We start from the raw sequence: 14,617 nt of genomic DNA on the forward strand, positions 1-14,617 counted from the left end.
ACCAGTTTATTAAAGAATGAAAGAGCTGCTGATTACCAAAAACGTGATTTCACCTGTTTAGACATAATGAATGTGGTCGATTATAATAATTTGTCATACAGAGTTCATATTAACTTACAAGGTCAAATGCCTCCTGAGGAATAGGCGATTTAGACATGGGAGTGGCCCAGGTTCTAAGATGGTTGGGGAGTAGGAACTGTGGCAAACTGCATACTCCTTTCTGTCCTCTTCATTGTTCATCTCGGCTCACTGCAGCCTCTACCTCCCGGGCTCAAGCCATTCTCCTACCTCAGCCTCCCAAGTAGCTGGGACTACAGGCATGTGCCACCATGCCCAAATGATTTTTGTATTTTTAGTAGAGATGGGGTTTCACCATGTTGGCCAGGCTGGTCTCAAACTCCTGACTTCAGATGGTCCTCCTGACTCGGCCTCCCAAAGTGCTGGGATTACAGGTGTGAGCCACCATGCCCATACCCAGCCCATTGTTGTTTTTTTAACTGAGTACGATCTAGACATTTCTGTGGGTTGGATCTGTCCTGAGGGACTATTAATTTTTAAAAAATTATTATAGAAATTTCAAATATGAAAGTAGACAGAAAAATACAGTGAACCCCATCACCCATATCGCAGTTTTGTCTACCTTGTTTCTTCTTTCCTGCCTCCTTTTTAATTTGTTTTTATTTTCCTGAATATTTTGATGCAAAGGAAATATCATTTTATGTCAGTATGTATCTCTAACAGATAAGGATTATTTTTTAATATTTTAATTTTTTTTTTTTTTTTTTTTGAGACAGAGTCTTGCTCTGTAGGCCAGGCTGGAGTGCAGTAGAATGATCATGTGGCAAACTGCAGCCTCAAATTCCTGGGCTCAAGGGACCCTCCCATCTCAGCCTCCGGAGTAGCTGGGACTATAGGTGCACACCACCATGCCCAGCTAATTAAAAATAAAATGTTTTCATAGAGACAGTCACTGTGTTGCCCAGGCTGGTCTCAAACTTCTGGCCCCTAGTGACCCTCCCACCTCAGCCTCCCAGAGTCTTGGGCTTACAGGCATGAGCTACTGCATCCAGCCCAGATAAGGACTCAAACGTGTTTTTTTTTTTCAGCGCTTGCTTTGTTCAAATCAGGATCGAACAAGTTAGAATCCGTGAATTTTGAAAGTCTTTCTTTAGAAAAGAAGAGAAAACTGTTTTTAGTGATTTCATTTAGAATCTGAGCCATTCAGTCTTTTTTTTTTTATAGATGAAGTCTTGTTCTGTCACCCAGGCTGGTGTGTGGTGGCACAATCTCGGCTCACTGCAACCTCCGCCTTCCAGGTTCAAGTAATTCTCCTGACTCAGCCTCTCAAGTAGCTGGGATTACAGATGCGTATCATCATGCCTGGCTAATTTTTGTATTTTTAGCAGGGACAGGGTTTCACCATGTTGGCCAGGCTGGTCTCGAACTCCTGACCTCAAGTGATCTGCCCACTGTGGCCTCCCAAAGTACTGGGATTACAGGCATAAGCCATGGCACCTCGCTGCCATCCAGTCTCTGTGCCAGTTTTTAATAGAATTCTTAGCACTAGAATGAATGGTTAGAGGCCATCTAGCTCAGAAGTTTTTGTTTGTTTTTATAAGTTATGATATAGAGATATATCTATAATTAGATGTATCATTTCTTTAACAGGTACATAGCTTCTTTGTTAACACATTAAATAATAATATCCGGTAGCAAATCTAATAACCACCATAATTTTGAAATAGTGATGAGTGTAAATAATATTTTGAGATATGAGCAACACTTAATTTGATATAAGAATACCTGTGATTTTTATTAGTACCAAAGTCGTTACTGCTAAAGCCACTGCAGATTATTGTCTATACTCATAACTGAAGGAAATGCTAAATTTCAGTTAAAGGTTAATAAAAACAAAAGATACACATTTATGTAAAGAAAATGTGTAAAGATACACCTTTTCCCATCAAAATTGCCAGATGCCCTGAATCCAAGGATGCTTTTAGGGGCAATTAGGGGAGATGCCTGGACCTCAAATTGAGACTCTCTGGAAACTCCATCATTTACTGCGGTGTTGGCTGGGTATCTGACCCAAGGTCATGCATGACATTAGTGGAAGAGTAGGACTAGAAATGAGGTTTCTTAAAATTCAATGAAGTGTTTTTCCTATGTTTGGATGGCTCACTTCTAAGATTCTAAGACAGGTAAGTACTTTTACAGCAGTATGTGTCCAGTATCGAACTGTTGACATCTCAGTACTGGCCCAAAGTACTGACTAATGTTCAGCATAAGGAAAATATCAGAAAATAATGCCCTGATTTGAGGTTTAATAAATAACTTTCCATTTGCATATTGTATACTTACCAACTCAACTTGCATGAGTTCATAGAGTACATTTTCCCGTCTTTTTTGAGTTATAATTTACATATGGTAAAATTCACCAATTTAAGTGAACACTTAAATTTTGGCAACCACATACAGTCATAGAGCTAGGCTCACAATCAAGACAAAGGCAACTTTCTATGATGTTCAGTGTGTCCTTGTAAGCCTTTGCAGTTGGTCTCCTCCCCTGACTTCCAGCCCCAGGTAGCTACTTTTCTGTTTTTATAGTTTATTCTGTTTGTATTAGATTTCTTTTACTTAGCATAAAAAGTGTTGTGGGTGTCAATGTTTTGTTCTTACTTATTGCTGGGTAGTATTTCATTTTTCATTGCATTGTTTATGCATTTACCAGATGCTGAACATTTTTTGTGTGTGTGTGACGAAGTTTCGCTCTTGTTGCTAAGGCTGGCATGCAATGGCGTGGTCTCAGCTCACTGCAACCTCTGCCTCCTGGGGATGCTGAACATTTTATTTGTCTCCAAGTTGTAGTTATTAAGAATAATGCTAGGCTAGACACAGTGGCTTAGGCCTGTAATCCCAGTGCTTTGGGAAGCAGAGGTGAGAGGATTACTTGAAGGCAGGAGTTCAAGACCAGCCTGAGCAGCATTGCAAGACCCTTTCTCTACAAAATAATTTAAAAATTAGCCCAGTGTGGTGGCATGCACCTGTAGTCCCATCTACTCAGAAGGCTGAGGTGGGAGGATTGGTTGACCCTAGGAGGTCGAGGCTGCATTAAGCCATGTTCACTCCTCTGCATGGCTACAGAGTAAGATCCTGTGTTCAAAAAAAAAAAAAAGGAAAGAAATCGGATGTGTGGTGGCTCACGCCTGTAATCCCAACACTTTGGAAGACTGAGGTGGGGGGATCACTTGAGGTCAGGAGTTCCAGACTAGCCTGGCCAACATAGTGAAACCCTGTCTCTACTTAAAAATACAAAAATAGTCAGGCATGACACCAGGCACTTGTAATCCCAGCTACTTGGAGGCTGAGGCAAGAGAAGTGCTTGAACGTGGGAGGTGGAGGTTGGAGTGACCGCCACTGTACTCCAGCCTGGGCAACAGAGCGAAACTACGTCTCAAATAAATAAATAAATAAAATTAAAAGAAAGAATAGTTCTCCTTGAACATAATTCAAGTGCAAGTCTTTATATAGACATATTTTTTTTTCTCTTGGGTAAAAACCTAGAAGTGGAAATGCTGGGTCCTATGGTAAATGTATTTTAACTCAGTAATGTGCCATACTATTTTCCAAGTGGCTGTCACTTTTTACATTTTCACCGACGGTGTGTGAGAGTTCAGTTTTTCCACATTCTTTCCAGCTCTTGGTATTGTCATTCTTCTTAAGTTTAGCCATTATAGGATATATAATAGTGTCTCATTGTGGCTTCAATTTGCAACTCCCTAATGACTAGTGATGTTGAGCATCTTTTCCTATGCTTATTTGCCATTCAAGTAAGTTAATTTGTGACGCATCTGTTGAAGTCTTTTTATTTATTTATTTGTTGAGACAGGGTCTTGCTTTGTCACCTAGGCTAGAGTGTAGTGGCACTATCAGGCTCACTGTAGCCTGTACCTCCCAGGCTTAAGTGTTCCTGCCACCTCAGCCTCCTGAGCAGCTGGGATTACAGGCATGCACCACCATGCCTGGCTAATTTTTTTTTCTTTTTTTTGTTTTTTGAGACTCGAGTCTTGCCCTGTCACCAGGCTGGAGTGCAGTGGCGTGATCTCGGCTCACTGCAGTCTCCACCTCCTGGGTTCAAGCGATTCTCCTGCCTCAGCCTCCTGAGTAGCTGGGATTACAGGTGCTTACCACCACACCCACCTAATTTTTGCTTCTTTTGCAGAGACGGGGTTTCACAATGTTGGACAAGCTGGTCTTGATCTCCTGAACTTATGATCCGCCAGCCTCGGCCTCCCAAAGTGCTGGGGTTACAGGCGTGAGCCACCACACCCAACTGGCTAATTTTTTAATTTTTTTAGAGAGGTGAGGTCTTGCTATGCTGCCCAGGCAGTTTTTCTTGTTTTTAATTGGGGTGTTATGTTCTCACTTTTGAGTTGAGTTTTTTATACATTTGGATACAAACCCTTTGTCAGTTCCGTGTTCTGCAAATACCAGTTGAGAATATTTCATGGTGTCTTTCAAAGAGCAAAATATTTTAATTTTAATGAAGTCAATTTTATAATTTTTAAATTTTATGAGCCATGCTTTTTATGTCCTGCTTAAGAAATTCTTGCCTAACCAAGTTGACAAATAATTTTCAAAATGTTTTCTTTTAGAAAGTGTATAGTTTTAGCTCTTAAATGTAGGTCTGTGTTCCACTTCAAGTAATTTTTGTATATGGTATAAGGTAAGGGACGTGTTTTTTTGTTTGTTTGTTTTTTTTGTTTTTTTTTTTTTGTACTAATATCCAGTTTATTGAAGTCTAGTCTCTCCCCATTAAATTACCTAGCACCTTTGTCAAAAGTCAGTTGACCATGTAAGTGTAAATCTACTTCTGAATTCTTATTCTGTTCCATTGATCTATCAGTCTGTGCTTTCCCTTTAGAGTAGGTCTTGAAATCATGTAGTATAAGTTCTTTAACTTTGTATTCCTTTTTTTTTTTTTTTTTTTTGAGATGGATTCTTGCTCTGTCGCCCAGGCTGGAGTGCAGTGGCACAGCCTTGGTTCACTGCAACCTCTGCCTCCCGGGTTCGAGTGATTTCCTGCCTCAGCCTCCTGAGTAGCTGGGATTACAGGTGCCCACCACCACGCCCGGCTTCCACCCACCTTGGCCTCCCAAAGTGCTGGGGTTACAGGCATGAGCCACTGTACCCAGACAACTTTGTATTTCTATATTCAAAATTATTTAAGCTGTTTACATCCTTTGCCTTTCCCTATACATCCTAGAATCAGCTTGTCAGTTTCTTCACAAAAAGCATGATTGGGATTGCAGTGAATCTGTTGTACCTCAGTTTGAGGAGAATTGCCATCTTGGAAATAATTATGTTTTCCCTTTCATGAACATGGTATATGTTTTCATTTATTTCAATCTTCTTTAATTTCCCATAGCAATGTTTTATGGTTTTCAATATACTAGTCTTACACATCTTCTATTAAATAAATTTCTAAGTATATTTTTAAGCTATCATGAAAGAAGTTTTTAAATTTTTTCATTTTCTTTCTTTTTTTTGAGATAAGAGTCTCACTCTGTTGCCCAGGCTGGAGTACAGTGACACGATCTCAGCTCACTTCAACCTCCGCCTCCTGGATTCAAGCAATTCTCCTGCCTCAGTCTCCCAAATAACTGGGATAACAGGCATGCATCATCACGCCCAGCCAGTTTTTATATTTTTAGTAGAGACAGGGTTTCGCCATGTTAGCCAGGCTGGTCTCGAACTCCTGACCTCAAGTGATCCACCCACCTCAACTTCCTACAGTGCTGTGATTACAGGTGTGAGCCACTGTGCCTAGCCTAAAAATTTTCGTTTTCAAATTGCTCATTGTTAATATATAGAAATAGAATTGATTTTTGCATATTGACCTTTATAAATTCCTTGGAATTTTTATGTACATGATCATGTTATCTGCAGATAACAGTTTTGCTTCTTCCTTCCCAATGGAAGTTTTACCTGCCTTCCTTTCTCCCCTCCCTCCCTCCCTCCCTTCCTTTCTTCCTTCCTTCCTTCCAGTGGCCTCCAGACCTGACCTATGCAGTACTTTATTCATTTGTATGTTGCTTTATCCCTTTGGCCATCATGTATTGAGCATCCGCGTTGGTTCAGGTACCGTCAAGATGCAGGGGTACCAGGATGAATGATACCTGCTCTGAAATAGTTTATAGTCTAGTGGAGAAGATGAATATATGAACATAACAATGAAATATTAAAGTGCATTTCTAGGTATACATCAGATGTTATAAGAATAGAAAAGGGTCACCCAACACAGTAAGTGAGGAGGTCCATAAGATCATTCCAAGCAGAGGGGCTGGCATAAACAAAGGCACAGAGGGAAGAAATCTTAGAGTGTAAGTGAGGAACTGAAAGTGGTTTCCAGTCTCCTAAATGTTTAGTGGATCCCAAGAAGTGGTAAGAGATTAAGCTAAAGAGGCAATCAGAGGGTGGAACACAGCATTGGATAGCAGGCTGCCAAATGTGGCTTCATCTTGAGGACCGCAAGGAGTCATTGAAGAGTGCTCAGTAGAAAAGTGACATATATTTGCTTTTATAAAAATACTTTTCTGATATTATGTAAAATACTTTTCTGATATTATTCTGATATTATGATTTGGGATGGAGATTAGGGACCTAAAAAGACAGCCCAGGCAAAAGAAGATTAGACAGACCTGAACTAGGGGAGTCATAGTAGGGATGGAGGGGAAGAAAAATATTTAAGAAACATGTTGGAAGTAAACTGGCAAAACTTTGTGATTGACCCCAAGTAGAAGATGAGGGACAGATAAGAAATAGGATGATTCCCAGGTATCTTTTTTAGGCACGTAGGTAGTTGATGATGCCATCAGCTGAAGCAGGGATTACTTTAGGAGGAAAAGATTTGGAAATGTTGAGCTCCATTTGGGATATAATAAGTTTTAGGAGCCTGTGGACATCAGGTAAGGAATAAATGAGAGAACATTCACATAGAACAAGGGTATGGTAGAGACTCTCACCAACTTGACCTAGAGTCCATTCCAACCTGCAAACCCCTGGTCATCCCCTATAAAAATCATTCTGAACTCTTTGGCCTGACTGAACTCTTTTGTTCAGTCACATGTCACACTGGACAGGAAGTGGTTTGGAACTCGAAACCTTGTTGATACAGTTTTCCTCCCAAAGAGGTGATTTGGATCACCTCAGATGGCCCGACCCTGGATGTACCAAAAGAGACTTTGGAAAGTACTTCTAAAGTGAGAATGACCTTTGGCTACTTGAACCCTTGCCCTCCAGTAGTTGAAAGGAGAATTGGATGTCAAAACACAATTTATCTCACAAAAGAACAGATAGTGTATGATTCCACTTATTTGAGGTAACTAGAGTTGTCAAATCCATAGGGACAGAAAGTAGAATGGTGGTTGCCAGGGGCTGTGGGGCGGGAAATAGGAAATTATATTTAACGAATACAGCATTTCACTTTGGGGTGATGAAAACGTTCTAGAGAAAAATAGTAGCGATGGCCGCACAGCAGTGTGAATGTACTTAATGCCACTGAACTTTACATTTTAAAATGATTAAAATGGACCAGGCACAGTGACTCACACCTGTAATCCCAGCACTTTGGGAGGCCAAGGCAGGCAGATCACTTGAGGTCAGGAGTTTGAGACCAGCCTGGCCAACATGGCAAAACACCATCTCTACTAAAAATACAAAAATTAGCCAGGCATGGTGGCAGGTGTCTGTAATCTCAGCTAGTTGGGAGGCTGAGGCAGGAGAATCGGTTGAACCTGGGAGGCGGAGGTTGCAGTGAGCCAAGATCGCGCCACTGCGTTCCAGCCTGGGGGACAGAGTGAGGCTCCATATAAATAAATAAATAACTCCAAATAAATAAATAAAATTAAAATTAAATGATTAAAATGGTAAATTTGAATTATGTATATTGTACTATAATATTAAAAATGAGCTGGCACGGTGGCTCACACTTGCAGTTTGTAATCCCAGCACTTTGGGAGACCAAGTCAGAAGGATCACTTGAGCCCAGGAGTTTGAAACGAGGCTGGGTAATATAGTGAAACTTTAGCTATAAAATTGAGTTTTTACTTAGCCAAGTTTGGTGGCATGTGCCTGTAGTCCCAGCTACTCGGGTGGCTGAGGTGGGAAGATCGCTTGAGCCTGAGAGGCAGATGTTGCAGTGAGCTGAGATCATGCTACTGCACTCCAGCCTGGGTGACAGAGCAAGACATTATCTCAAAAAAAAAAAAAAAAGAAGAAGAAAGGAAGGAGAGGAGGAGAGGGGATTAATAATAATTCCATTGTTATGCATAAATAATTGATTGTTCACTATATGCAAAGTACTGTGCTAAATACCTTACAATAATCCCGTATAATTCTTTCAACAGCCCTGTGAGATTGGGCTGCTTATCCCCATTTTACAAAAAGCACCTAGAGATAAAGTAACTTGCCAGAAGTCCCATGGCTAGTAGCTGAAGGACACAGCATTTGAACCAAGACCATCTGATTCCAGATTTCTTGTGCTCAGCAGTTTATAAAAGCTTCCCAGTCCATGTGCTGGGGCACACTGATGGGTTAGGGATAGGTTACAGATGGGCTGCTGACCTCTTCAGTCCTTGGGGGAGCTGTAGCCCACAGTGAGCGACCTCTGCCAGCCTTACCCATTTTTCTGGTGTGCCATAAAATAGCACCATTTTCAGCTGGGTGCGGTGGCTCATCCCTGTAATCTTAGCACTTTGGGAGGCCCAGGCGGGCATATCACCTGAGGTCAGGAGTTTGAGACCATCCTGGCCAGCATGGTGAAACCCTGTCTCTACTACAAATACAAAAATTAGCCGGGCATGGTGGCACACACCTGTAGTCCCAGCTACTCGGGAGGTGGAGGTTGCAGTGAGCCAAGATCTTGCCACTGCACTTCAGCCTGGGTGACAAAGTGAGACTCCATCTCAAAAAAAAAAACAAAAACAAAAAACCATAGTACCGTTTTCTGGGTAAGTGCCGTGATTTAAAAGCAGTTGGGGAGCACAGTACAACTATAGTGCATCTTCTGTAACAATTACCAGCCCCATACACATGTATGTGGTCAGAATTCCAACCTCAGAGCACGTGGTGGGTAGGGATCCTAAGTTCTAGTTCCTTTCTGCAAATAAGGTGCTACGGGGCTCCCCAGTGTTACCTTTGATGCTCCCAACTGTGGAACTTTCTCTTTGTACTGTGAGTCTTTTGAACTCTCCCCAGTATTGAAAGGGTGGATTAACGATTTCCCCGTCTCCAGGGAAACCATAGTACCTGCCAGTAATCAGCAAACTTTGCATACAGGCAAGCCTAGTGAAGATAATTGCAAAAAGGAATCCGTCAGTGTGATTGAGGCCAGAGAACTAGCAATTACATTCATATTTTTAAATGCCAACCACCCATCAATTTCTGCTCTAAACCATTGTCTCGGTTCAGCTTTGTTTTCCAATAAAGAAACAAGTTTAGTTCCATACTAGTCTTTCCAGCGAGGCTTTCAGGTTAAACATGGAATCTTATTTAGCTTCATAGGCCTTAACACTTGTAGAGATGGGGTTTGCCTTTTTTAAACTCCCAGGTGAGGGTTGAATTTAAGTATATTCTTTGTGTCAGATACCATACTGGATACTAAAGATATAGGGCTGAATGGGACATTCCTTTTCTAGAGGAACTGGCAGTCTTATGTACACAGATTCCCTATCTTTAAAAAAAGAAAAATCTCTTTGGCTAAGCTAATATTTCTCAATTTTTTTTTTTGGCTGTATGCTTGGAAACCTCATGTGTATTATAAACTGTCTCCTATGTCAGGCAAATTAGAAAGAATTTGCAAAGTTTATCCTTGAGCTTTTGTTTGATTGAGACCTCAGAAATGAATTGTGGTCTCAACAAAAGCATCTCCAAATGGCATAGCCTTTGCTTTATGTTGGAAGAATGGAGTGGGCCAAAACCCTCAGTTCATACTGTTTCACCACAACCAGTCAATGAGAAGGTAGAACCCATTTGGACGGGATGGTGCTTGAACACTGTATTTACAGGAAGATGAAAACATGCTGAATGGGCCTCTAACCGAGGGGAAAAAATACTTCAAAAGACCCATTTTTCCGGGAGGTAAACAGCCCAAGATTGCAGACTCACTGGACTCCGCAAAGTAAACACAAAGACTTTACATGCTAATGTTCAAAGACAGTTTACCCCAACATCATTCATTGTTTCCATGATTCCAGAGGTCATGGGGACTACAGAAAACCAACATAATCCGAAAGAACTGCTTCCTGATTTCAGCTTTTCAAGTTTGATTCTTTTAACAACCAGAAAGTTCTTCGAAACAACTGAGACTTAACTTTGGTACTCAGAGATAGCGTTCGTTTTTTAATCCACATTTGACCCAAGAATGTACTGACCAGTGGACACAGGGAAGGAGTGGGAGTGAGGACTGTGGCTTCTAATTCTGATCTTGTTTTGCCCTAGAAGGTATGTTATATCAGCCTCAGTCTCCCTATACAAGACACAATTAGGCCAGGCGTGGTGGCTCACATCTGTAATCCCAGCACTTTGGGAGGCCAAGGCGGGAGGATCACCTGAGGTCAGGAGTTTGAGATCAGCCTGACCAACATGGCAAAACCCATCTCTACAAAAAAATACAAAAATTAGCCAGGCATGGTGACGTACACCCATAATCTCAGTTACGTGGGCAGCTGAAGCAAGAGAATTGCTTGAACCTAGGAGGTGGAGGTTGCAAATGAGCTGAGATCGGGCCATTGCACTCCAGCCTGGGTGATAGAGTGAGACTCTGTCTCAAAAAAAGACACAATTAAATCAATTGGTGTTCTTAAACAAAATGCCCTAAGGGGCAGAAAACTGAAGAGCGGGTAGCTGCTCCAGCGGTCCCCTCTTCATGACTCCTGGACATTGCTATCTTTGGGAGATGGGAAGGAGGTAGGGCTTGGCCAGAATTATCTGGCATGTACAATCCTGTTCACATGCAGCCACATATTTGCACACACATATACATACACACGTACAGTCTAGTGATAACACTCAGCTAACTTCCATACTCTTCTAACTAAGGCTTTGAGAAAAACAAAAAGCAGGGCCCCTCCCCATCCCACATACAAAATATAGGGACTCTCCCTAAGGATGTGCCTTTAAAATGTTTTTTATTTTATTGTCTGAATATGCAATATATTCACCTAATTTTTAAAATACACAATAGGAAAAGTCCCATCCCCACCCATTCCCAATCTACCTTGCTCTTCTTCTTGCCATTTGTGTTAGTTCTTTTTTAATTAGGACTTACAGAGTTTCTTTATGTAAATAAAATAAATATAAGTACTTTTTTTTTTTTTTTTGAGATGAGGACTCACTCTGTCGCCCAGGCTGGAGAGCAGTGGCACTATCTTGGCCCACTGCAACCTCTGCCTCCCAGGTTCAAGTGATTCTCATGCCTCAGCCTCCCAAGTAGCTGGGATTACAGGCACACGCCCCTGCACGTGGCTAATTTTTTTGTATTTTTGGTAGAGATGGGATTTCGCCATGTTGGCCAGGCTGGTCTTAAATGCCTGACCTCAGACTATCAGCTCACCTGGGCCTCCCAAGGTTTTGGGATTACAGGCGTGAGCCACCATACCCAGCCACCTTTCTTCTTTCTGACATGAAAAGTAGTATATTACATACCCCATCTGCACCAGCAGCAAGTGCTTTTGATATCTTATTGCCATGTATGTGCAATTCGTAACCTCCCCTCCATCTTGGTCACTGAGTTAATACAGAGGCTCAGCACCTGCAGCTTTGCAGCTCTTCTTCACTAATAAATGTAAGTGGATTGATAATATGCTCTGTCATTCCCAAAGTGTTACTAGAAATGTCTCTTCAATGTCAGTCATAAGACCTCACCATATTTCAAAGTACTTTCCCATTTATTAGCCTATTTAACTTGATCCTCCCCAAACCCCATGAAGTTGGTAGGACAGGTATTGTCCTTGTTTTTAAGGTGAGGAAATCAAGGGTAAAAGTTTGGCATTGTCACACATCTGGGTCTAAGGGCTGTCCTCTGTACCTGATGCCACTTTATTTCTGTTTTCCAAAAACAATGGAGGAACTGCCTTCCATAGTTTTGTTAATACTTCTCCATATTTACCATGTAAGTCTTTCATGTTTTTTAAAATTTTTTATTTTGAGATAATTGTGGATTCATGTGTAGATGTAAGAAACAATACAAAAGGCCAGGCACAGTGACTCACACCTGTAATCCCAGCACTTTGGGAGGTAAAGTCTGGTGGATCACCTTAGGCCAGGAGTTTGAGACCAGCCTGGTCAACATGGAGAAACCCTGTCTCTACTAAAAATGCAAAAATTAGCTGGGCATGGTGACAGCCACCTGAAATCCCAGCTACTTGGGAGGCTGAGGCAGGAGAATCGCTTGAACCTGGGAGGCGGAGGTTGCAGCGAACTGAGATCACACTACTGCACTCCAGCCTGGGCAACAGGAATAAAAGACCCTCTCAAAAAAAAAAAAAAAAAAAAAAAGATGACCGTGTGTGGTGGCTCATTGCCTATAATCCCAGCACTTTGGAAGGCTGAGGCAAGCGGATCACAAGGTCAGGAAATCAAGACCATCCTGGCCAAAATGGTGAAACGCCGTCTCTACTAAAAGTACAAAAATTAGCTGGGCATGGTGATGGGCGCCTATAATTCCAGCTACTCGGGAGACTGAGGCAGGAGAATCACTTGAACCCAGGAGGCAGAGTTTGCAGTGAGCCAAGATCGCATCATTGCACTCCAGCCTGGGCAACAAGAGTGAAACTCTGTCTCAAAAAAGAAAGAAAGAAAGAATACAAAGATCCTGTGTACCCTTCACCCATTTTCTCCCAATGGTATCATCTTGAACAACTGTAGTCCAATCTCAACAACCAGGATAGGATACGGACATTGACACAGTCAACAGGCAGAACAACTCGATGAGGAGGATCCCTCCCGGTGCCATTTTATCTCCACAGCTCCCTCACTCCCCCATAAATGCAGGAGGCAGAGCCCACCTTATGCCCAGCTCTTGCTTCATTTACACTAACTAGACACACACACACACACACACACACACACACACACACACACACACACATACTTCTAATGTATTTTGAAATGGAGGTTAGGAAAGTCTAACACCTGTAACAAGCAACCCCCCGTCGCTGTGGCTAGCATAGTAAAGGTTTATTTCCTGTGCTGTCAGTGGTGGTCATTAGGGATGAAGGGAGGACTCTGCTTCTTGCAAAAGTTCTGGGACTAGCTTCTCTGGCTAGTGGCTCCACCATTCCCTATGTATGGCCTCAGCATCCTCCATGCACCATGTTCTTCAGGCCAGCATGGCAGGGGCCATAGGGGTCAGGCCTAGAAGTGGCATGTATCTCTCCCACACACAGACAGTTTAGTCATTTGGCTCCACCTGACTGCAGGAAGGCTGGGAAATGTGTTTGGCTGTGCCCAGGAGGAAAGGGAAGAATTGATGATGAGCACATGTTCAAGAATAGCCATGGCAGCATCTCTAGTTGTGGTCGAAACTAAAAGAAACCCCAAAACTCCGATGTTCGCTGGCAGAGGAATGAATAGTGTCCAATTTACATTATTATACAACTGTGAAAATGACAAGCTGTATCTATACACAATAAAGATAAAATCTTAGAACCCGAGTATTGACTGGAAAAAGCAAGTTCCAGGAGACATATGATAGAATTTTTATATAAAGAGCTCAAAAAGAAGCAAAATCTGACAATTTGCCCATTTATTTTTTAGGGATATAGAAATCTGCATTAAAGCCATGTTTCTAAAAAAATGAAGGCATCCTGGCCACAGTGGCACATGCCTATAGTCCCAGCTACTTGGGAGGCTGAGACAAGGGGATCCCTTGAGCCTAGAAGTTGAGTCTAGAAGGAGTGATAAACAGGCATTTTAGGACAATGATTACCTCTGGAGATAGAGGCAGGGAGACAGGAGAGAGAGGAGTGGCAAGATCGCTTCAGCTTGTGGCTGTGTCTTTGTTATGAGAGGGAGCACGGATACAGTCATGTTCTGTTTTTCCATTACATTTCAGACCGTAAGTGTATATTACAAGTATTCTTTGGTATGTATCATGTATTGCATAATTTTTAAAAGAATGAACCAAAACATTATAATTAGTAGTAATAAAGATAAGTCTTTATTAGTTCTAAGAATGTGACAAGGAACAGATCCATTGCTTGAAAAGGTAATTCTGATTAATTGGTTTATCTAATGATGTGGAGGTGACCCACACTGGGGTGGTTCTACCCAAGATGACAAATGCCAGGCCCCATTGTTTGGATCAGCCCTCATGCCCTGATCTTGATGCTTTGTGGTTCTCCTCCAATTTCCTTGAAGTTTCCAAAAGTTAGTTATACTCATCCATTGACTCAGTCATCTTCAGAATCTTAGTGTGAAGTCTTAATGTCTACTGTACAGATTATTTCCCTACAGAAAAATCCTACAAAGCTGTATTTCAATCCTTGCCAATGAAATGCAAATTTTACATATCTAAATTACTAAACACTGTCCCGTTAAAAGTATCTCATACCTG

The 14,617-nt window shown here is 41.8% G+C and overlaps 1 protein-coding gene across 5 annotated transcripts in view; it reads left to right on the forward strand.

The window, feature by feature from the left end:
* BABAM2 (BRISC and BRCA1 A complex member 2) overlaps positions 1 to 14,617 on the forward strand; it is a 450,034-nt gene that overhangs the window by 363,747 nt on the left and 71,670 nt on the right. The window lies entirely within an intron of this gene.

Source organism: Sapajus apella, unplaced genomic scaffold (genome assembly GCF_009761245.1).
Source record: "Sapajus apella isolate SASKATOON/1434 unplaced genomic scaffold, GSC_monkey_1.0 scaffold44, whole genome shotgun sequence".
In the NCBI taxonomy this organism is placed as follows: Eukaryota; Metazoa; Chordata; class Mammalia; order Primates; family Cebidae; genus Sapajus; species Sapajus apella.